General features: G+C 47.8%; 1 protein-coding gene across 1 annotated transcript in view; it reads right to left on the reverse strand.

Moving 5' to 3' along the window:
- The window catches only part of TUBGCP5 (tubulin gamma complex component 5), a 463,823-nt gene that overhangs the window by 266,157 nt on the left and 174,280 nt on the right, over positions 1–23,386 (reverse strand). The window lies entirely within an intron of this gene.

The following is a 23,386-nucleotide window of genomic DNA, read 5'->3' on the forward strand; positions in this document are numbered from 1 at the left end:
GCATGATCAGGGCCATTGTATGACCAGCATCTGCCCCTGCTCTTAGAGTCTCAGTGGCTCTTAGGAGGGCCGTCTCCGTAGAGTAGCCTGCCCTAAATCCCGATTGCGAGGGGTGGAGTAGGCTACATTTTTCCAAATGCTCCGTGAGCTGAGCATTGACCACCTTCTCGGCGACCTTCGCCACATACGGCAACAAGGAAATCGGTCTGAGGTTTTCTAGTACCTCCATGCTGACGTTAGGTTTTTTCCTTATAGGAAGTACTATTGCCTTCTTCCATTCTCTAGGAACTTGTTGAGTGGAAAAGGAGGTTTGAAGGACATGTCTGATGTGGGGTTCCAAAGCTATCAGACCCTCAGATAAGACCCAGGCAGGGGCCGGGTCATTGGGGGAGCCGGACTTGACGCTCCGACATATGGATGCTAGCTTGTCAGCTGCCGGAACCTCAAAGGTTAGAAGTGAGGAGTCCGGGGCTGCCAATGTGCTGTTTGCTCTAAAATCCGTGCCCTTAGCTGGTATGTGAGAAAAGGAAGCATAGATCTTCTTGACTTTACTAGAAAAAAAGTCCGCGACTTTATTACATCCCTCCATGGAAGAATTTACGGGGGTATTGGAGCTAGAGACCACTGATATCTCTTTATAAATTTTAAACAGTTCCCGTGAGGAGCTCTCGGCTTCCTCAATACGAGTCTGGAAATATTTGGCTTTAGCTCTACGCACCGCATATTGATAACTCCGGTGTGCTATGCTATAGCTATTTTTCGCTTGCTCACTCGGGGTCCTTCTCCAGGTTCTTTCTAACTTTTTACATTTCGATTTGATTTGCTGGAGTTCAATCGTGAACCATGGGGCAGTGCGTTGTCTACCAGCTCTAACTTTGCTTTTACCCATGGGAGCTAGCTCATCCAAGGTGGCAGTGACAAGTAGGTTAAATTCCTTATTCGCCTGGTCACTATCCAACGCACTTATTAGTTGAGCTTGCTGGATGTTGCCTACAAAGTTTTCTTTGGAGAATTGTCTCCATTTGCGTTTCATAAAATATCCGTCCCCATTGTCTTTAATCCTAACGGTCTGATAAAAACAATGAAAAGGGACCAGAAAGTGGTCAGTCCAAGGGAGCTGACGAGGGGTAAGTGCTTTTATTTTATCCCAGCTCGCAAAAATAGGGTCTAAACAGTGCCCCTTCTGATGTGTGGCTGTTGTATTTAACAAAGTCAGCTGTAGTTCTTGTAATATAAGGCGAACATCTTCTGCCTCCTTCTGTGCAGGGTCCTCTAGGTGTAAATTCAGGTCGCCCAGTATCAGAACCTTGTTGTGTTTGATGGCGGTCTGAGTTGCCCCTTCTAGAAGGCTACTACGAAAGTTTCCCAAGGGCCCAGGGGGCCTATAGATAAGGATGCCCGAGATGGTGTAATGTTGCGTCAGTTTGATGCTAAATTCACCAGCTTCGCAATCATCAATTTTTACCGGTTTTAGAATACACTCGAACGGGTGTTTGACAATAATGGCAATCCCGCCTCCCCTTCCTATTATCCTATCAAGTCTGTGGAGGGTGTAGCCAGGAGGAATAGTGTCTAGTATATCCGGGTCGGAGTGTTCTCCCAACCAAGTCTCAGTAAGGAACAAAATCTGCATGTCCTCCTCTAATATAAGATCCCACAATTGGAGAGTGTGTTTGCTAATGGATCTACAATTTAGAAGACCCCCTTTAGCTAGGATTGTATCGGAATCAGGAGTGACTGGCAATAAGCAGCTACCAGTAAAGGAACAATGTGGACATGGTCCTAGGTCTACGGGCTCCATCGAGTACTGACAATAAGTGGGTAGAGTGGGACATAGGTCTCTCAACCTCTTACTTGTGTATGTATACCTGGCGCACGCCCGTCGGGCAGAGGTCTGGGCCCTAGGTCCCGGCCGGTCGCGGACGGGCGCAGACGGGCTTGACTTGTGCGCGACTTCGGCGCGCATCCGGCGCGCCCGCTGCGCCCGCCCGCTGCGCCGTCTGAACCCTATACACATTATATGGGAGATGAGGAGGGCGGGAGGCCGGCGCGACTAGAGCGCTGCCCCTGCCCACACCCAAGATGGCGCCCGCCGCCGCCTCGAGCCGAGAGTAAAAATCGGCTGGGCGAGGCTGTTTCAAGGAGATAGTGTGATAAGAGGTGTCAGTGTGCCTACAAATTGATTCCCTTTAAAATACTAAAGGTTAAAACCCCAAGGTTTAAAATCACAGTGCAATGAACAAAACACGATGTAAAAGCATAGGCTGTCGCAGTAATTGTCAACAGATTCCCCAGTAGCTCGCAGCCCTAGTCTCCCTCTAGGGAGAGCTCTAATAGGCAGCGAACAGCTCAAAACACCCCAATTAAATATTCTGGGAGGGCGGGAGGCCGGCGCGACTAGAGCGCTGCCCCTGCCCACACCCAAGATGGCGCCCGCCGCCGCCTCGAGCCACGTATACATACATATACATACATACATACACATATACTTATATACATACATATACATATATACATACATATACATATATATATACATATCTGCATACATATATATATACATATATACACATTACCTACTGGCGATAGCCAGTAGGTATATATAGTTAGGACCTAGCTACCATAGGAAATCCGCAACATTCTATTGGGAATAACTTTGGCGCCGGTTGAGGAATTTGCGTGTAATTTTCCAAACTTTTGGCCAGCTCCGCTGCGCTCCTTCCCTGAAAGTTTCGGGGAGATTCGTGAAGTGGGGGCTGAGAAAAAAGGGTGGTCCCAAAACGTGTTTTCATGTTAATTTCCATAGGATGTTCTGACAAGGCTACAGCCCGAACCGCTGAACGGAATTACACCAAACTTGGCAAAATTGTAGGGACTGGTACGCAGAAGTGCCTTTGCTATATTTGGTGAAAATTGCTCCAGTGGTCTTTATGAAAATTAACTTCAAAAACACATATATATCTGGGCGGAGCCTAACCACATATCTCATCGTGAGATCTGATTGGCTGTCAGCACTTCATCCAAGAAGTGTTGGCAGCCATCTTGGGACCAATATACATGATAGCACCTCATTAAAAAGCATTGTAGTTAATAGAGGGTTTTAGGACTTTAGTTACATTATAAATCATTTGTTGATGGTACCATACTCATTTTAGGAATTGTGGTGTGTTCTAAGGTGATTTTACCATGTGAAAAAGCCTTCTGCTGGGATATCATGAATCATGTTTGAAAGAAAACTATTATCTCATGCTTTTCCCACAGTGGTTTGGAAGGGGATCTATAAGCTAAACTGAAAGCATATTTTCTGTAAATCCACATTATCTTTCTCAGTCATGTGAGAATGAAGTCTGACATTCTCAGTAAAACATGTACATCCAACAAGGACAGAGACTGTCAGTTGATTCCTTTGTGTTCTACTGCAGCCTCCTAGAGTGTTCTAAAGAACAACTAGAGCGCTAACAGTCCTACTTATTACAAAGGTATGGCACACCTGAAGCCATCTTGATTGGAATAAAGTGGTAACTCTTAAAACATTCAATTTAAAAAGGAACAAAATGAGGTGGTATATTTTGCCATAGAAAGTATGATTAGTGCTGCAGAAAGAAAAATTAGGGCACATTTTGAGTGACTTCCCAAATCCTCTTCTATTTCATTAAAACATTCTAACATGCAGTCTACCAAGATGGCCACCAGAGACAAAAGAGCCCAAATGTAGCCCAAATATCACCCAGATGTAGCCCAAGTATAGCCCAATGACAGAATGTCCCAGAGTGTTCTAAAGAACAACTAGAGCGCTAAAAGTCTTACTTATGACAAAAGTATGGCACACCAGAAGCCATCTTGATTGGAATGAAGTGGTAAGTCTGAAAACATTTAATTTAAAAAGGAACAAAATGAGGGGGTTCATTTTGCCATAGAAACTATGATTAGCAGCATACTTCCCTGGTGAGCAGTAGCTTTACTACAGTGATCTAATGAGCAACTAGAGTGCTAACATTCAGAATTTACGGCAAATGTGGGACACATCTGAATGCCTTCTTGATGAAACCAAAGTAAACAAGCATTGAAAATGCAATAGATCTCGCCCTCGTTTAAGCTAAAGCCATTCTATTTGTGATGAATGATGTAATATGTGACATCATCAGCAGTGGATTGCGGGTGCGCGAAATATAGTTAGTACAACTAACTATATAGGAGCAATTTCAATGGTTTTGTATGAGTGAAATGTCCAGCTAACTAGAACACTCCTAAAACTTATAGTTTTTGAGTGAATTTTAAAGGTTTTTTAAATGCTAATTCCTAACTATATGAGGCCTGAAACCTATGTTTGTTTCAGTGAATATATATATATATATATATATATATATATATATATATATATATATATATATTCAATAACAAAGTGCCCACGAGCTTCGGGGAGCACTCAACAGCGCCTCCACCATCCAGTGCTTGTTGTCCGCCCACCTGTTAGAGACCTTAAGTTATATTTGCTGCCTGACGCGTTTCAGGGTAGGAAACCCTTTCTTCAGAGGCTTCTCGGCTTAAAATCATGGCGCTACAGCGTTTGTGTGTTCTCTACGTTCTTTTATTCAATACTGGCCCCACGTGACATCAGGGGGCCCTGCTAAGTGCAGTATGCATGCCCCATGCATTTTGGGACATGTAGTTTCACAGCGCCATAATGTACCTTTTTTTCGCCGTGTTGAAATGTCTTCAATAGATTGCAGACTCCTGTGGGTGGGTGGGCTTGTTGATTTGCTGTGCTGCTTGATCGAGGAAAAGTTCCTTTCACCAGCCTCTCTATTTAGTTCATCAGAGATGGTGCTCACCCCACGGCAGGACGGCCGTGCAATTATTCAATAACAAAGTGCCCACGAGCTTCGGGGAGCACTCAACAGCGCCTCCACCATCCAGTGCTTGTTGTCCGCCCACCTGTTAGAGACCTTAAGTTATATTTGCTGCCTGACGCGTTTCAGGGTAGGAAACCCTTTCTTCAGAGGCTTCTCGGCTTAAAATCATGGCGCTACAGCGTTTGTGTGTTCTCTACGTTCTTTTATTCAATACTGGCCCCACGTGACATCAGGGGGCCCTGCTAAGTGCAGTATGCATGCCCCATGCATTTTGGGACATGTAGTTTCACAGCGCCATAATGTACCTTTTTTTCGCCGTGTTGAAATGTCTTCAATAGATTGCAGACTCCTGTGGGTGGGTGGGCTTGTTGATTTGCTGTGCTGCTTGATCGAGGAAAAGTTCCTTTCACCAGCCTCTCTATTTAGTTCATCAGAGATGGTGCTCACCCCACGGCAGGACGGCCGTGCAATTATTCAATAACAAAGTGCCCACGAGCTTCGGGGAGCACTCAACAGCGCCTCCACCATCCAGTGCTTGTTGTCCGCCCACCTGTTAGAGACCTTAAGTTATATTTGCTGCCTGACGCGTTTCAGGGTAGGAAACCCTTTCTTCAGAGGCTTCTCGGCTTAAAATCATGGCGCTACAGCGTTTGTGTGTTCTCTACGTTCTTTTATTCAATACTGGCCCCACGTGACATCAGGGGGCCCTGCTAAGTGCAGTATGCATGCCCCATGCATTTTGGGACATGTAGTTTCACAGCGCCATAATGTACCTTTTTTTCGCCGTGTTGAAATGTCTTCAATAGATTGCCGACTCCTGTGGGTGGGTGGGCTTGTTGATTTGCTGTGCTGCTTGATCGAGGAAAAGTTCCTTTCACCAGCCTCTCTATTTAGTTCATCAGAGATGGTGCTCACCCCACGGCAGGACGGCCGTGCAATTATTCAATAACAAAGTGCCCACGAGCTTCGGGGAGCACTCAACAGCGCCTCCACCATCCAGTGCTTGTTGTCCGCCCACCTGTTAGAGACCTTAAGTTATATTTGCTGCCTGACGCGTTTCAGGGTAGGAAACCCTTTCTTCAGAGGCTTCTCGGCTTAAAATCATGGCGCTACAGCGTTTGTGTGTTCTCTACGTTCTTTTATTCAATACTGGCCCCACGTGACATCAGGGGGCCCTGCTAAGTGCAGTATGCATGCCCCATGCATTTTGGGACATGTAGTTTCACAGCGCCATAATGTACCTTTTTTTCGCCGTGTTGAAATGTCTTCAATAGATTGCAGACTCCTGTGGGTGGGTGGGCTTGTTGATTTGCTGTGCTGCTTGATCGAGGAAAAGTTCCTTTCACCAGCCTCTCTATTTAGTTCATCAGAGATGGTGCTCACCCCACGGCAGGACGGCCGTGCAATTATTCAATAACAAAGTGCCCACGAGCTTCGGGGAGCACTCAACAGCGCCTCCACCATCCAGTGCTTGTTGTCCGCCCACCTGTTAGAGACCTTAAGTTATATTTGCTGCCTGACGCGTTTCAGGGTAGGAAACCCTTTCTTCAGAGGCTTCTCGGCTTAAAATCATGGCGCTACAGCGTTTGTGTGTTCTCTACGTTCTTTTATTCAATACTGGCCCCACGTGACATCAGGGGGCCCTGCTAAGTGCAGTATGCATGCCCCATGCATTTTGGGACATGTAGTTTCACAGCGCCATAATGTACCTTTTTTTCGCCGTGTTGAAATGTCTTCAATAGATTGCAGACTCCTGTGGGTGGGTGGGCTTGTTGATTTGCTGTGCTGCTTGATCGAGGAAAAGTTCCTTTCACCAGCCTCTCTATTTAGTTCATCAGAGATGGTGCTCACCCCACGGCAGGACGGCCATGATTTTAAGCCGAGAAGCCTCTGAAGAAAGGGTTTCCTACCCTGAAACGCGTCAGGCAGCAAATATAACTTAAGGTCTCTAACAGGTGGGCGGACAACAAGCACTGGATGGTGGAGGCGCTGTTGAGTGCTCCCCGAAGCTCGTGGGCACTTTGTTATTGAATAATTGCACGGCCGTCCTGCCGTGGGGTGAGCACCATCTCTGATGAACTAAATAGAGAGGCTGGTGAAAGGAACTTTTCCTCGATCAAGCAGCACAGCAAATCAACAAGCCCACCCACCCACAGGAGTCTGCAATCTATTGAAGACATTTCAACACGGCGAAAAAAAGGTACATTATGGCGCTGTGAAACTACATGTCCCAAAATGCATGGGGCATGCATACTGCACTTAGCAGGGCCCCCTGATGTCACGTGGGGCCAGTATTGAATAAAAGAACGTAGAGAACACACAAACGCTGTAGCGCCATGATTTTAAGCCGAGAAGCCTCTGAAGAAAGGGTTTCCTACCCTGAAACGCGTCAGGCAGCAAATATAACTTAAGGTCTCTAACAGGTGGGCGGACAACAAGCACTGGATGGTGGAGGCGCTGTTGAGTGCTCCCCAAAGCTCGTGGGCACTTTGTTATTGAATAATTGCACGGCCGTCCTGCCGTGGGGTGAGCACCATCTCTGATGAACTAAATAGAGAGGCTGGTGAAAGGAACTTTTCCTCGATCAAGCAGCACAGCAAATCAACAAGCCCACCCACCCACAGGAGTCGGCAATCTATTGAAGACATTTCAACACGGCGAAAAAAAGGTACATTATGGCGCTGTGAAACTACATGTCCCAAAATGCATGGGGCATGCATACTGCACTTAGCACGGCCCCTGATGTCACGTGGGGCCAGTATTGAATAAAAGAACGTAGAGAACACACAAACGCTGTAGCGCCATGATTTTAAGCCGAGAAGCCTCTGAAGAAAGGGTTTCCTACCCTGAAACGCGTCAGGCAGCAAATATAACTTAAGGTCTCTAACAGGTGGGCGGACAACAAGCACTGGATGGTGGAGGCGCTGTTGAGTGCTCCCCGAAGCTCGTGGGCACTTTGTTATTGAATAATTGCACGGCCGTCCTGCCGTGGGGTGAGCACCATCTCTGATGAACTAAATAGAGAGGCTGGTGAAAGGAACTTTTCCTCGATCAAGCAGCACAGCAAATCAACAAGCCCACCCACCCACAGGAGTCTGCAATCTATTGAAGACATTTCAACACGGCGAAAAAAAGGTACATTATGGCGCTGTGAAACTACATGTCCCAAAATGCATGGGGCATGCATACTGCACTTAGCAGGGCCCCCTGATGTCACGTGGGGCCAGTATTGAATAAAAGAACGTAGAGAACACACAAACGCTGTAGCGCCATGATTTTAAGCCGAGAAGCCTCTGAAGAAAGGGTTTCCTACCCTGAAACGCGTCAGGCAGCAAATATAACTTAAGGTCTCTAACAGGTGGGCGGACAACAAGCACTGGATGGTGGAGGCGCTGTTGAGTGCTCCCCGAAGCTCGTGGGCACTTTGTTATTGAATAATTGCACGGCCGTCCTGCCGTGGGGTGAGCACCATCTCTGATGAACTAAATAGAGAGGCTGGTGAAAGGAACTTTTCCTCGATCAAGCAGCACAGCAAATCAACAAGCCCACCCACCCACAGGAGTCTGCAATCTATTGAAGACATTTCAACACGGCGAAAAAAAGGTACATTATGGCGCTGTGAAACTACATGTCCCAAAATGCATGGGGCATGCATACTGCACTTAGCAGGGCCCCCTGATGTCACGTGGGGCCAGTATTGAATAAAAGAACGTAGAGAACACACAAACGCTGTAGCGCCATGATTTTAAGCCGAGAAGCCTCTGAAGAAAGGGTTTCCTACCCTGAAACGCGTCAGGCAGCAAATATAACTTAAGGTCTCTAACAGGTGGGCGGACAACAAGCACTGGATGGTGGAGGCGCTGTTGAGTGCTCCCCGAAGCTCGTGGGCACTTTGTTATTGAATATATATATATATATATACACATATACATATATATCCAAACAGCTCCTCCAAAAGAAGAAACAGAGACCACATGCGGGGATTCAAGGAGGCATTTAATCTCGAGGCTCACAGGTAGGCAAATGCATTTCGGCAGTAATCTCCGCCTTCTTCAGTGCCAGAGATATTGTTCACAAACAGTGCAGTTCAACTTGCAGATTTAAATATCCCACTGCATCCAGTTACGTGATTGGTGACTCCGCCCCTATAATGAGTCTTACTGTGGCGAGTTTGAATAGCGCCTACAGGTCCCAGAATGCCACAGTTGTGTGAGTTGTAGTAAGGGTGGGGAAATAAAGTCACGAAATTTACAAACTCTCCAAGTCTGTGTGCCCTCCGAAACTGTATGTCTCCTCTGGTCCCCTATTCCCCTATACCGCATAAACCCCCAAAACCGCAACGGGATCTTTGGGGTGGGAGGTTTGGGGATGAATCCTCCAGACCCGACGTGCAGCCAATGGCGACAACACCACCCCGGCTTCTCCCTGGATTGGGGGTGGGGTGCGGCCAAAATCCAGTACCCTGGAACAAAAGCAATCCGCCGAAACAGAAGCCAGCAGCACCGCACCAAACTTTGAAATGCGGGGGTCTCTCGGCGCGATGCTGGCCATCACGCAAACAATGTCCAAACAGCTCCTCCAAAAGAAGAAACAGAGACCACTTGCGGGGATTCAAGGAGGCATTTAATCTCGAGGCTCACAGGTAGGCAAATGCATTTCGGCAGTAATCTCCGCCTTCTTCAGTGCCAGAGGTATTGTTCACAAACAGTGCAGTTCAACTTGCAGATTTAAATATCCCACTGCATCCGGTTACGTGATTGGTGACTCCGCCCCTATAATGAGTCTTACTGTGGCGAGTTTGAATGGCGCCTACAGGTCCCAGAATGCCACAGTTGTGTGGGTTGTAGTATAGGTGGGGAAATAAAGTCACGAAATTTACAAACTCTCCAAGTCCGTGTGCCCTCCGAAACTGTATGTCTCCTCTGGTCCCCTATACCGCATAAACCCCCAAAACCCGAACCGGATCTTTGGGGTGTGAGGTTTGGGGATGAATCCTCCAGACCCGACGTGCAGCCAATGGCGACACCACCACCCCGCCTTCTCCCTGGATTGGGGGTGGGGTGCGGCCAGAATCCAGTACCCTGGAACAAAAGCAATCCGCCGAAACAGAAGCCAGCAGCACCGCACCCAACTTTGAAATGCGGGGGTCTCCCGGCGCAATGCTGGCCATCACGCAAATAATGTCCAAACAGCTCCTCCAAAAGAAGAAACAGAGACCACTTGCGGGGATTCAAGGAGGCATTTAATCTCGAGGCTCACAGGTAGGCAAATGCATTTCGGCAGTAATCTCCGCCTTCTTCAGTGCCAGAGGTATTGTTCACAAACAGTGCAGTTCAACTTGCAGATTTAAATATCCCACTGCATCCGGTTACGTGATTGGTGACTCCGCCCCTATAATGAGTCTTACTGTGGCGAGTTTGAATAGCGCCTACAGGTCCCAGAATGCCACAGTTGTGTGGGTTGTAGTATGGGTGGGGAAATAAAGTCACGAAATTTACAAACTCTCCAATTCTGTGTGCCCTCCGAAACTGTATGTCTCCTCTGGTCCCCTATACCGCATAAACCCCCAAAACCCGAACGGTGATGTAATTTGAGATGTCATCAGTGATGTCACTGACCATGTCATGAATGATGTAATATGTGACATCATCAGCAGTGGATTGCGGGTGCGCAAAATATAGTTAGTACAACTAACTATATAGGAGCAATTTCAATGGTTTTGTGTGAGTGAAATGTCCAGCTAACTATAACACCCCTAAAACTTATAGTTTTTTCAGTGAATTTCAAAGGTTTTTTTTAATGCTAATTACTAACTATATAAGGACTGAAACCTATGGTTTTTTCAGTGAATTTCAAAGGTTTTTTAAATGCTAATTCCTAACTATATAAGGCCTGAAACCTATGGTTTTTTCAGTGAATTTGCAAGGTTTTTTAAATGCTAATTCCTAACTATATAAGGCCTGAAACCTATTCTTTTTCAGTGAATTTCAAAGTTTTTTTTAATGCTAATTCCTAACTATATAAAACCTGAAAGCCCACCAGGAATCTCCAGTATGCGCCAGGGGACTGCATTGCAGAGAGGTGTAATGAAGCCACACCCTTTTTTACACCTCTCTGCAACGCAGACCCGTGCATGTTGGAAGAGGGGGAACAAATTCCCCTTGCATACTGGGTGCCCCTGGGGGCCAATTAGCCCACCTTGAGCCTCCAGTATGTGCCAGGGGGCTGCATTGCAGAGGTGTAATGAGGCTATGCCCCTTGTTACACCTCTCTGCAACGCAGCCCCCTGGCGCGTTTGCAGAGGGGGAACTAATTCCCCTTGCATACTGGGGGTCCCTGGGTCATATCTGCCCAAACGCCGAAATTCCGAACAATTAAAAATGACTTTTCTTGAGAAACATTTGGATTTGGATTATCATGTCCTATACTTTGGAATTTTTAAAAAAGCATAAATCAGAAGCATAAATGTAGACAGTACTGAAAAATAAATCAAAAACGTTTGTTCTGGATGTCCATGCTTCTGATTCCAATATTGACAGTGTCCCCGTACAAAATGGGTCGCACTCCGACTCCACCCACCAGCAGGTGTGCCCCAGGAGCATCATGGTCGATGCAGTCTTTAGATAGCGAGTGCGCTATATTGAAGAAAAGTGTGTCGTAGCAAGGTTGCAGCACCAACTCTGGACACCGGTGTTTCGGAATAGTTGTTCCTCGTCAGCAGAGTGTAGGTATTCGGGGTTAGCTGTGCAGGCTGCCAAATGTTCTCAGGTATGTACCTCTCATGGCGCGGGTGCGGGATCCGAGCTCGTCAGCCCAAGCTCAAGGGAGCCTATCAAAGTACAAAATGGGTCGCACTCCGACTCCACCCACCAGCAGGTGTGCCCCAGGAGCATCATGGTCGATGCAGTCTTTAGATAGCGAGTGCGCTATATTGAAGAAAAGTGTGTCGTAGCAAGGTTGCAGCACCAACTCTGGACACCGGTGTTTCGGAATAGTTGTTCCTCGTCAGCAGAGTGTAGGTATTCGGGGTTAGCTGTGCAGGCTGCCAAATGTTCTCAGGTATGTACCTCTCATGGCGCGGGTGCGGGATCCGAGCTCGTCAGCCCAAGCTCAAGGGAGCCTATCAAAGTACAAAATGGGTCGCACTCCGACTCCACCCACCAGCAGGTGTGCCCCAGGAGCATCATGGTCGATGCAGTCTTTAGATAGCGAGTGCGCTATATTGAAGAAAAGTGTGTCGTAGCAAGGTTGCAGCACCAACTCTGGACACCGGTGTTTCGGAATAGTTGTTCCTCGTCAGCAGAGTGTAGGTATTCGGGGTTAGCTGTGCAGGCTGCCAAATGTTCTCAGGTATGTACCTCTCATGGCGCGGGTGCGGGATCCGAGCTCGTCAGCCCAAGCTCAAGGGAGCCTATCAAAGTACAAAATGGGTCGCACTCCGACTCCACCCACCAGCAGGTGTGCCCCAGGAGCATCATGGTCGATGCAGTCTTTAGATAGCGAGTGCGCTATATTGAAGAAAAGTGTGTCGTAGCAAGGTTGCAGCACCAACTCTGGACACCGGTGTTTCGGAATAGTTGTTCCTCGTCAGCAGAGTGTAGGTATTCGGGGTTAGCTGTGCAGGCTGCCAAATGTTCTCAGGTATGTACCTCTCATGGCGCGGGTGCGGGATCCGAGCTCGTCAGCCCAAGCTCAAGGGAGCCTATCAAAGTACAAAATGGGTCGCACTCCGACTCCACCCACCAGCAGGTGTGCCCCAGGAGCATCATGGTCGATGCAGTCTTTAGATAGCGAGTGCGCTATATTGAAGAAAAGTGTGTCGTAGCAAGGTTGCAGCACCAACTCTGGACACCGGTGTTTCGGAATAGTTGTTCCTCGTCAGCAGAGTGTAGGTATTCGGGGTTAGCTGTGCAGGCTGCCAAATGTTCTCAGGTATGTACCTCTCATGGCGCGGGTGCGGGATCCGAGCTCGTCAGCCCAAGCTCAAGGGAGCCTATCAAAGTACAAAATGGGTCGCACTCCGACTCCACCCACCAGCAGGTGTGCCCCAGGAGCATCATGGTCGATGCAGTCTTTAGATAGCGAGTGCGCTATATTGAAGAAAAGTGTGTCGTAGCAAGGTTGCAGCACCAACTCTGGACACCGGTGTTTCGGAATAGTTGTTCCTCGTCAGCAGAGTGTAGGTATTCGGGGTTAGCTGTGCAGGCTGCCAAATGTTCTCAGGTATGTACCTCTCATGGCGCGGGTGCGGGATCCGAGCTCGTCAGCCCAAGCTCAAGGGAGCCTATCAAAGTACAAAATGGGTCGCACTCCGACTCCACCCACCAGCAGGTGTGCCCCAGGAGCATCATGGTCGATGCAGTCTTTAGATAGCGAGTGCGCTATATTGAAGAAAAGTGTGTCGTAGCAAGGTTGCAGCACCAACTCTGGACACCGGTGTTTCGGAATAGTTGTTCCTCGTCAGCAGAGTGTAGGTATTCGGGGTTAGCTGTGCAGGCTGCCAAATGTTCTCAGGTATGTACCTCTCATGGCGCGGGTGCGGGATCCGAGCTCGTCAGCCCAAGCTCAAGGGAGCCTATCAAAGTACAAAATGGGTCGCACTCCGACTCCACCCACCAGCAGGTGTGCCCCAGGAGCATCATGGTCGATGCAGTCTTTAGATAGCGAGTGCGCTATATTGAAGAAAAGTGTGTCGTAGCAAGGTTGCAGCACCAACTCTGGACACCGGTGTTTCGGAATAGTTGTTCCTCGTCAGCAGAGTGTAGGTATTCGGGGTTAGCTGTGCAGGCTGCCAAATGTTCTCAGGTATGTACCTCTCATGGCGCGGGTGCGGGATCCGAGCTCGTCAGCCCAAGCTCAAGGGAGCCTATCAAAGTACAAAATGGGTCGCACTCCGACTCCACCCACCAGCAGGTGTGCCCCAGGAGCATCATGGTCGATGCAGTCTTTAGATAGCGAGTGCGCTATATTGAAGAAAAGTGTGTCGTAGCAAGGTTGCAGCACCAACTCTGGACACCGGTGTTTCGGAATAGTTGTTCCTCGTCAGCAGAGTGTAGGTATTCGGGGTTAGCTGTGCAGGCTGCCAAATGTTCTCAGGTATGTACCTCTCATGGCGCGGGTGCGGGATCCGAGCTCGTCAGCCCAAGCTCAAGGGAGCCTATCAAAGTACAAAATGGGTCGCACTCCGACTCCACCCACCAGCAGGTGTGCCCCAGGAGCATCATGGTCGATGCAGTCTTTAGATAGCGAGTGCGCTATATTGAAGAAAAGTGTGTCGTAGCAAGGTTGCAGCACCAACTCTGGACACCGGTGTCCAGAGTTGGCCTGCAACCATGCATCACACTTCGGAACTTTGTTAAGCGCACCCGCTTTGAGAAAACAACATCTACCATGATGCTCCTGGGGTACACACGCTGTAATGGTGGAGTAGCGTGCGACCTATGAACTTTGTACGTAACTACGGCTCCCTTGAGCCTTCGAGCTGACGAGCTCAGGTTAACGCCCTACGCGCCTGGAGAGGTACCATACCTGATAACACTTTGGCAGCCTGCACAGCAACCCCTGACACTCATCCTACACTCTGCTGATGAAGGACAAAAATCCAGAAACACCGGTGTCCAGAGTTGGCCTGCAACCATGCATCACACTTCGGAACTTTGTTAAGCGCACCCGCTTTGAGAAAACAACATCTACCATGATGCTCCTGGGGTACACACGCTGTAATGGTGGAGTAGCGTGCGACCTATGAACTTTGTACGTAACTACGGCTCCCTTGAGCCTTCGAGCTGACGAGCTCAGGTTAACGCCCTACGCGCCTGGAGAGGTACCATACCTGATAACACTTTGGCAGCCTGCACAGCAACCCCTGACACTCATCCTACACTCTGCTGATGAAGGACAAAAATCCAGAAACACCGGTGTCCAGAGTTGGCCTGCAACCATGCATCACACTTCGGAACTTTGTTAAGCGCACCCGCTTTGAGAAAACAACATCTACCATGATGCTCCTGGGGTACACACGCTGTAATGGTGGAGTAGCGTGCGACCTATGAACTTTGTACGTAACTACGGCTCCCTTGAGCCTTCGAGCTGACGAGCTCAGGTTAACGCCCTACGCGCCTGGAGAGGTACCATACCTGATAACACTTTGGCAGCCTGCACAGCAACCCCTGACACTCATCCTACACTCTGCTGATGAAGGACAAAAATCCAGAAACACCGGTGTCCAGAGTTGGCCTGCAACCATGCATCACACTTCGGAACTTTGTTAAGCGCACCCGCTTTGAGAAAACAACATCTACCATGATGCTCCTGGGGTACACACGCTGTAATGGTGGAGTAGCGTGCGACCTATGAACTTTGTACGTAACTACGGCTCCCTTGAGCCTTCGAGCTGACGAGCTCAGGTTAACGCCCTACGCGCCTGGAGAGGTACCATACCTGATAACATTTTGGCAGCCTGCACAGCAACCCCTGACACTCATCCTACACTCTGCTGATGAAGGACAAAAATCCAGAAACACCGGTGTCCAGAGTTGGCCTGCAACCATGCATCACACTTCGGAACTTTGTTAAGCGCACCCGCTTTGAGAAAACAACATCTACCATGATGCTCCTGGGGTACACACGCTGTAATGGTGGAGTAGCGTGCGACCTATGAACTTTGTACGTAACTACGGCTCCCTTGAGCCTTCGAGCTGACGAGCTCAGGTTAACGCCCTACGCGCCTGGAGAGGTACCATACCTGATAACACTTTGGCAGCCTGCACAGCAACCCCTGACACTCATCCTACACTCTGCTGATGAAGGACAAAAATCCAGAAACACCGGTGTCCAGAGTTGGCCTGCAACCATGCATCACACTTCGGAACTTTGTTAAGCGCACCCGCTTTGAGAAAACAACATCTACCATGATGCTCCTGGGGTACACACGCTGTAATGGTGGAGTAGCGTGCGACCTATGAACTTTGTACGTAACTACGGCTCCCTTGAGCCTTCGAGCTGACGAGCTCAGGTTAACGCCCTACGCGCCTGGAGAGGTACCATACCTGATAACACTTTGGCAGCCTGCACAGCAACCCCTGACACTCATCCTACACTCTGCTGATGAAGGACAAAAATCCAGAAACACCGGTGTCCAGAGTTGGCCTGCAACCATGCATCACACTTCGGAACTTTGTTAAGCGCACCCGCTTTGAGAAAACAACATCTACCATGATGCTCCTGGGGTACACACGCTGTAATGGTGGAGTAGCGTGCGACCTATGAACTTTGTACGTAACTACGGCTCCCTTGAGCCTTCGAGCTGACGAGCTCAGGTTAACGCCCTACGCGCCTGGAGAGGTACCATACCTGATAACACTTTGGCAGCCTGCACAGCAACCCCTGACACTCATCCTACACTCTGCTGATGAAGGACAAAAATCCAGAAACACCGGTGTCCAGAGTTGGCCTGCAACCATGCATCACACTTCGGAACTTTGTTAAGCGCACCCGCTTTGAGAAAACAACATCTACCATGATGCTCCTGGGGTACACACGCTGTAATGGTGGAGTAGCGTGCGACCTATGAACTTTGTACGTAACTACGGCTCCCTTGAGCCTTCGAGCTGACGAGCTCAGGTTAACGCCCTACGCGCCTGGAGAGGTACCATACCTGATAACACTTTGGCAGCCTGCACAGCAACCCCTGACACTCATCCTACACTCTGCTGATGAAGGACAAAAATCCAGAAACACCGGTGTCCAGAGTTGGCCTGCAACCATGCATCACACTTCGGAACTTTGTTAAGCGCACCCGCTTTGAGAAAACAACATCTACCATGATGCTCCTGGGGTACACACGCTGTAATGGTGGAGTAGCGTGCGACCTATGAACTTTGTACGTAACTACGGCTCCCTTGAGCCTTCGAGCTGACGAGCTCAGGTTAACGCCCTACGCGCCTGGAGAGGTACCATACCTGATAACATTTTGGCAGCCTGCACAGCAACCCCTGACACTCATCCTACACTCTGCTGATGAAGGACAAAAATCCAGAAACACCGGTGTCCAGAGTTGGCCTGCAACCATGCATCACACTTCGGAACTTTGTTAAGCGCACCCGCTTTGAGAAAACAACATCTACCATGATGCTCCTGGGGTACACACGCTGTAATGGTGGAGTAGCGTGCGACCTATGAACTTTGTACGTAACTACGGCTCCCTTGAGCCTTCGAGCTGACGAGCTCAGGTTAACGCCCTACGCGCCTGGAGAGGTACCATACCTGATAACACTTTGGCAGCCTGCACAGCAACCCCTGACACTCATCCTACACTCTGCTGATGAAGGACAAAAATCCAGAAACACCGGTGTCCAGAGTTGGCCTGCAACCATGCATCACACTTCGGAACTTTGTTAAGCGCACCCGCTTTGAGAAAACAACATCTACCATGATGCTCCTGGGGTACACACGCTGTAATGGTGGAGTAGCGTGCGACCTATGAACTTTGTACGTAACTACGGCTCCCTTGAGCCTTCGAGCTGACGAGCTCAGGTTAACGCCCTACGCGCCTGGAGAGGTACCATACCTGATAACACTTTGGCAGCCTGCACAGCAACCCCTGACACTCATCCTACACTCTGCTGATGAAGGACAAAAATCCAGAAACACCGGTGTCCAGAGTTGGCCTGCAACCATGCATCACACTTCGGAACTTTGTTAAGCGCACCCGCTTTGAGAAAACAACATCTACCATGATGCTCCTGGGGTACACACGCTGTAATGGTGGAGTAGCGTGCGACCTATGAACTTTGTACGTAACTACGGCTCCCTTGAGCCTTCGAGCTGACGAGCTCAGGTTAACGCCCTACGCGCCTGGAGAGGTACCATACCTGATAACACTTTGGCAGCCTGCACAGCAACCCCTGACACTCATCCTACACTCTGCTGATGAAGGACAAAAATCCAGAAACACCGGTGTCCAGAGTTGGCCTGCAACCATGCATCACACTTCGGAACTTTGTTAAGCGCACCCGCTTTGAGAAAACAACATCTACCATGATGCTCCTGGGGTACACACGCTGTAATGGTGGAGTAGCGTGCGACCTATGAACTTTGTACGTAACTACGGCTCCCTTGAGCCTTCGAGCTGACGAGCTCAGGTTAACGCCCTACGCGCCTGGAGAGGTACCATACCTGATAACACTTTGGCAGCCTGCACAGCAACCCCTGACACTCATCCTACACTCTGCTGATGAAGGACAAAAATCCAGAAACACCGGTGTCCAGAGTTGGCCTGCAACCATGCATCACACTTCGGAACTTTGTTAAGCGCACCCGCTTTGAGAAAACAACATCTACCATGATGCTCCTGGGGTACACACGCTGTAATGGTGGAGTAGCGTGCGACCTATGAACTTTGTACGTAACTACGGCTCCCTTGAGCCTTCGAGCTGACGAGCTCAGGTTAACGCCCTACGCGCCTGGAGAGGTACCATACCTGATAACACTTTGGCAGCCTGCACAGCAACCCCTGACACTCATCCTACACTCTGCTGATGAAGGACAAAAATCCAGAAACACCGGTGTCCAGAGTTGGCCTGCAACCATGCATCACACTTCGGAACTTTGTTAAGCGCACCCGCTTTGAGAAAACAACATCTACCATGATGCTCCTGGGGTACACACGCTGTAATGGTGGAGTAGCGTGCGACCTATGAACTTTGTACGTAACTACGGCTCCCTTGAGCCTTCGAGCTGACGAGCTCAGGTTAACGCCCTACGCGCCTGGAGAGGTACCATACCTGATAACACTTTGGCAGCCTGCACAGCAACCCCTGACACTCATCCTACACTCTGCTGATGAAGGACAAAAATCCAGAAACACCGGTGTCCAGAGTTGGCCTGCAACCATGCATCACACTTCGGAACTTTGTTAAGCGCACCCGCTTTGAGAAAACAACATCTACCATGATGCTCCTGGGGTACACACGCTGTAATGGTGGAGTAGCGTGCGACCTATGAACTTTGTACGTAACTACGGCTCCCTTGAGCCTTCGAGCTGACGAGCTCAGGTTAACGCCCTACGCGCCTGGAGAGGTACCATACCTGATAACACTTTGGCAGCCTGCACAGCAACCCCTGACACTCATCCTACACTCTGCTGATGAAGGACAAAAATCCAGAAACACCGGTGTCCAGAGTTGGCCTGCAACCATGCATCACACTTCGGAACTTTGTTAAGCGCACCCGCTTTGAGAAAACAACATCTACCATGATGCTCCTGGGGTACACACGCTGTAATGGTGGAGTAGCGTGCGACCTATGAACTTTGTACGTAACTACGGCTCCCTTGAGCCTTCGAGCTGACGAGCTCAGGTTAACGCCCTACGCGCCTGGAGAGGTACCATACCTGATAACACTTTGGCAGCCTGCACAGCAACCCCTGACACTCATCCTACACTCTGCTGATGAAGGACAAAAATCCAGAAACACCGGTGTCCAGAGTTGGCCTGCAACCATGCATCACACTTCGGAACTTTGTTAAGCGCACCCGCTTTGAGAAAACAACATCTACCATGATGCTCCTGGGGTACACACGCTGTAATGGTGGAGTAGCGTGCGACCTATGAACTTTGTACGTAACTACGGCTCCCTTGAGCCTTCGAGCTGACGAGCTCAGGTTAACGCCCTACGCGCCTGGAGAGGTACCATACCTGATAACACTTTGGCAGCCTGCACAGCAACCCCTGACACTCATCCTACACTCTGCTGATGAAGGACAAAAATCCAGAAACACCGGTGTCCAGAGTTGGCCTGCAACCATGCATCACACTTCGGAACTTTGTTAAGCGCACCCGCTTTGAGAAAACAACATCTACCATGATGCTCCTGGGGTACACACGCTGTAATGGTGGAGTAGCGTGCGACCTATGAACTTTGTACGTAACTACGGCTCCCTTGAGCCTTCGAGCTGACGAGCTCAGGTTAACGCCCTACGCGCCTGGAGAGGTACCATACCTGATAACACTTTGGCAGCCTGCACAGCAACCCCTGACACTCATCCTACACTCTGCTGATGAAGGACAAAAATCCAGAAACACCGGTGTCCAGAGTTGGCCTGCAACCATGCATCACACTTCGGAACTTTGTTAAGCGCACCCGCTTTGAGAAAACAACATCTACCATGATGCTCCTGGGGTACACACGCTGTAATGGTGGAGTAGCGTGCGACCTATGAACTTTGTACGTAACTACGGCTCCCTTGAGCCTTCGAGCTGACGAGCTCAGGTTAACGCCCTACGCGCCTGGAGAGGTACCATACCTGATAACACTTTGGCAGCCTGCACAGCAACCCCTGACACTCATCCTACACTCTGCTGATGAAGGACAAAAATCCAGAAACACCGGTGTCCAGAGTTGGCCTGCAACCATGCATCACACTTCGGAACTTTGTTAAGCGCACCCGCTTTGAGAAAACAACATCTACCATGATGCTCCTGGGGTACACACGCTGTAATGGTGGAGTAGCGTGCGACCTATGAACTTTGTACGTAACTACGGCTCCCTTGAGCCTTCGAGCTGACGAGCTCAGGTTAACGCCCTACGCGCCTGGAGAGGTACCATACCTGATAACACTTTGGCAGCCTGCACAGCAACCCCTGACACTCATCCTACACTCTGCTGATGAAGGACAAAAATCCAGAAACACCGGTGTCCAGAGTTGGCCTGCAACCATGCATCACACTTCGGAACTTTGTTAAGCGCACCCGCTTTGAGAAAACAACATCTACCATGATGCTCCTGGGGTACACACGCTGTAATGGTGGAGTAGCGTGCGACCTATGAACTTTGTATTGACAGTGTCCCCACCATCTGATTTACATCAGCCAATACCACTGACCTATTTAGGAAGTGGACTCTACATGGTGTGTAGTAAGTGTTGTTTATTCATAATTCCTTGTGTTTTCGAACCAACTCTAAGATCGTTATTGAGTCGCCACACCGACTTATTTGAGCTCTAGCCACGATCTGTTGACTGTATTTACTTAACATGTCTATAATATAAACTGTTTTTTAACCTTACCCTTGTAATAATGGTCATGTATATCACTGATTTTATTAATTAAGATCAATATAACCAGGTTATATTACTATGTCATTTTATCACCTTTTTTCAGAGGGTCATCACTTAAATGCATAAAGTCTATGTCCTGATGATGGTCTTATGAAATAATCTCGCAAAGACTGAAACGTCGACTTCTGAGTCCAATTCTGCACGTTAATCATCAACCACGATTGATTTTCATTTAATCTTGGAGCTGAAGTCATTGTGTTGCTTTATTTCAGCAGTTTGGACCTCCTTTCTTATATATTATAGGAGTGTATGAAATACCCCTTGTATATTTGAAATGCATTTTTCTGTACCCTGTTAAATTAAATGTTCATTTCTTTGTCTTCAAGAAAATAACAATCTTTTTGACTAAAAAACCTGGTTATTGTATTCATTTACTCTGTTAGTGTGGTAACATTTTCTTCTTGTTTTAGCAATATGTTTATTCTCAGCCACTAATGTTTAGTAGTGTGGGTTCTTAATTAATCAGAGTCCCCTATGTGCTGCCATCAACAAACTGAATAAAGTCCCTTGCTGGCCCATTTTCTTAAATTTATCATTTGCCCAAGCCCGCAAGGGTATATTGGGTTGCTCACCCTTCCTTTTATTGTTACTCATTGGAAATGCAGCTTTAAAAATCTGGACCATGAGAAAACAGTTCTTACTTTTGGAAATTCCTGTTAAGCCTTTGTCATGAGTAAGTCTAAAATAAAGCAGAACTCCTCACATAATTTTTTTTGTTGTGAATTAGGTTGTTTAAATGGCCATGATAACTGATACCAAATTTAATTAAACAATGATCCAACCAGCACCCTGTAAGCAGTCTAATATAATTTAATTTTCTACCCTAGCAAACAAAGGGTGTAGCACATACCACTTAGCCCAACTAATGGAATATCAGCCACTCTAAATATAAAAGCATGCTGTAAACTATGTGGTAAAAAAAACAAAAGGAATCCACCTTGGATAAAGCGAAATGAAGATATCCTTCCAAAGTATTTTATCACTATTTGTGAATTGTGTGTACCCTACTGATGTATAGGGGAGCACAGTATGTTTTTAAAAATAACCCTCACTCACCAAAAGGACCCTTGGTGGTATGCTTCATCATCAGGTTCTTCCCGCCCGCTGCGGGAAGGGGCGTGCTACAACCAACGAAGACGCGGGAGCACTTACTAGTGAATATACTATGTGTAATCCAGGAGTGAGAGTGGAAGGGTCAAACATGTAGATAGTGAAGTATGATAAAAAAAATACCTGGCTATGTGGAAAACTAACTTTTAATGGTCCTCCTTGCTGGCATTATTAAAAATGTGGAGCGAAGGTACTGTGCTACAATGGGCTACCACCTCCTTAGTCGAAATGTTTCGAAGCCATCACCTTGGCTTCTCATCAGGACCCTAGAAGATCCTTATACCACTTTTATGATAAAACAACAATGTGGTCTGCTATTGAATCAAGCAGGAATAATGCATATAAAATAACATGCACTTAATACTATACCCTGGTAGGTATGGTTTCTTACATTAGTACTATTAATACCATGCTATAGCCCCATGAGTTTTTTCACAGGAGGGGAGGAGAGCCTGCAGTCACACATTTGTCAAGGCTGCTCAATCGCTCTGGATACTACCTCGCTGCTGCTCTGATGAGTATAAAGTCCTAATTGCTAGTTATGAGCTACAAGGAAATCAAAAGGGGCAACTGAAAATAACAAGCATTGGCAAAACCAAATAATTTGAGTTTCAATCGCTGACAAAGGCACAAGACAAAAATGCCTGGTTGAATGCAAAAACATTTTTAAAAGATTTATTTTTGTATGCAATGCATGGATTAGAAATAATTAAATGTGATATGACAGAGTATACCCTTTAGATGTAAAGTAGCCCCTTATTCAATACAATCAAGGTGTAAGGATACACCCAGACGTTAAAAAGATGATACTAAAATACTTCTGTGGGCTGATCCAAGATGTGATCTGCTATGAAACAAGTCATTGGCTGAAGGTTTCACAGCTAAAAAAAGCAAATGACTGAAAGAAGCTGAACCAAAGCCTATTTAAGTAGGTATAGATTACAATACTTTCACCATGAATGGCACAAGCACCAATACTCATCAAGCTTAAAAATTAAACAAAATAAAGCAGGATATGGAATTTAGAAATAAACAGTTGAAAAGCATGCCATCTCATTAATAAAAGGCAAAGATTCCTTGAATAATCATTACTTACTAGTTGGGCTTTTTTACTTTTGCAAGAGTGAGATTAGCGGTTCTGGTTATGCCGCATATTTATGTAAACTGCCCAGATTATAATTTGACAGAAACACCTCTTGATTTACAGAAAAAAGATGAACTTGTGAAGAGTCATGAAGATTTGCAGGGTAGTGGCTCTGTCTTTGTAAAAAATAAAAAGAAATAAGGCCATGCCAATCAGACTGTG

This window comes from Lissotriton helveticus, chromosome 8 (assembly GCF_964261635.1).
Source record: "Lissotriton helveticus chromosome 8, aLisHel1.1, whole genome shotgun sequence".
Classification (NCBI taxonomy): Eukaryota; Metazoa; Chordata; class Amphibia; order Caudata; family Salamandridae; genus Lissotriton; species Lissotriton helveticus.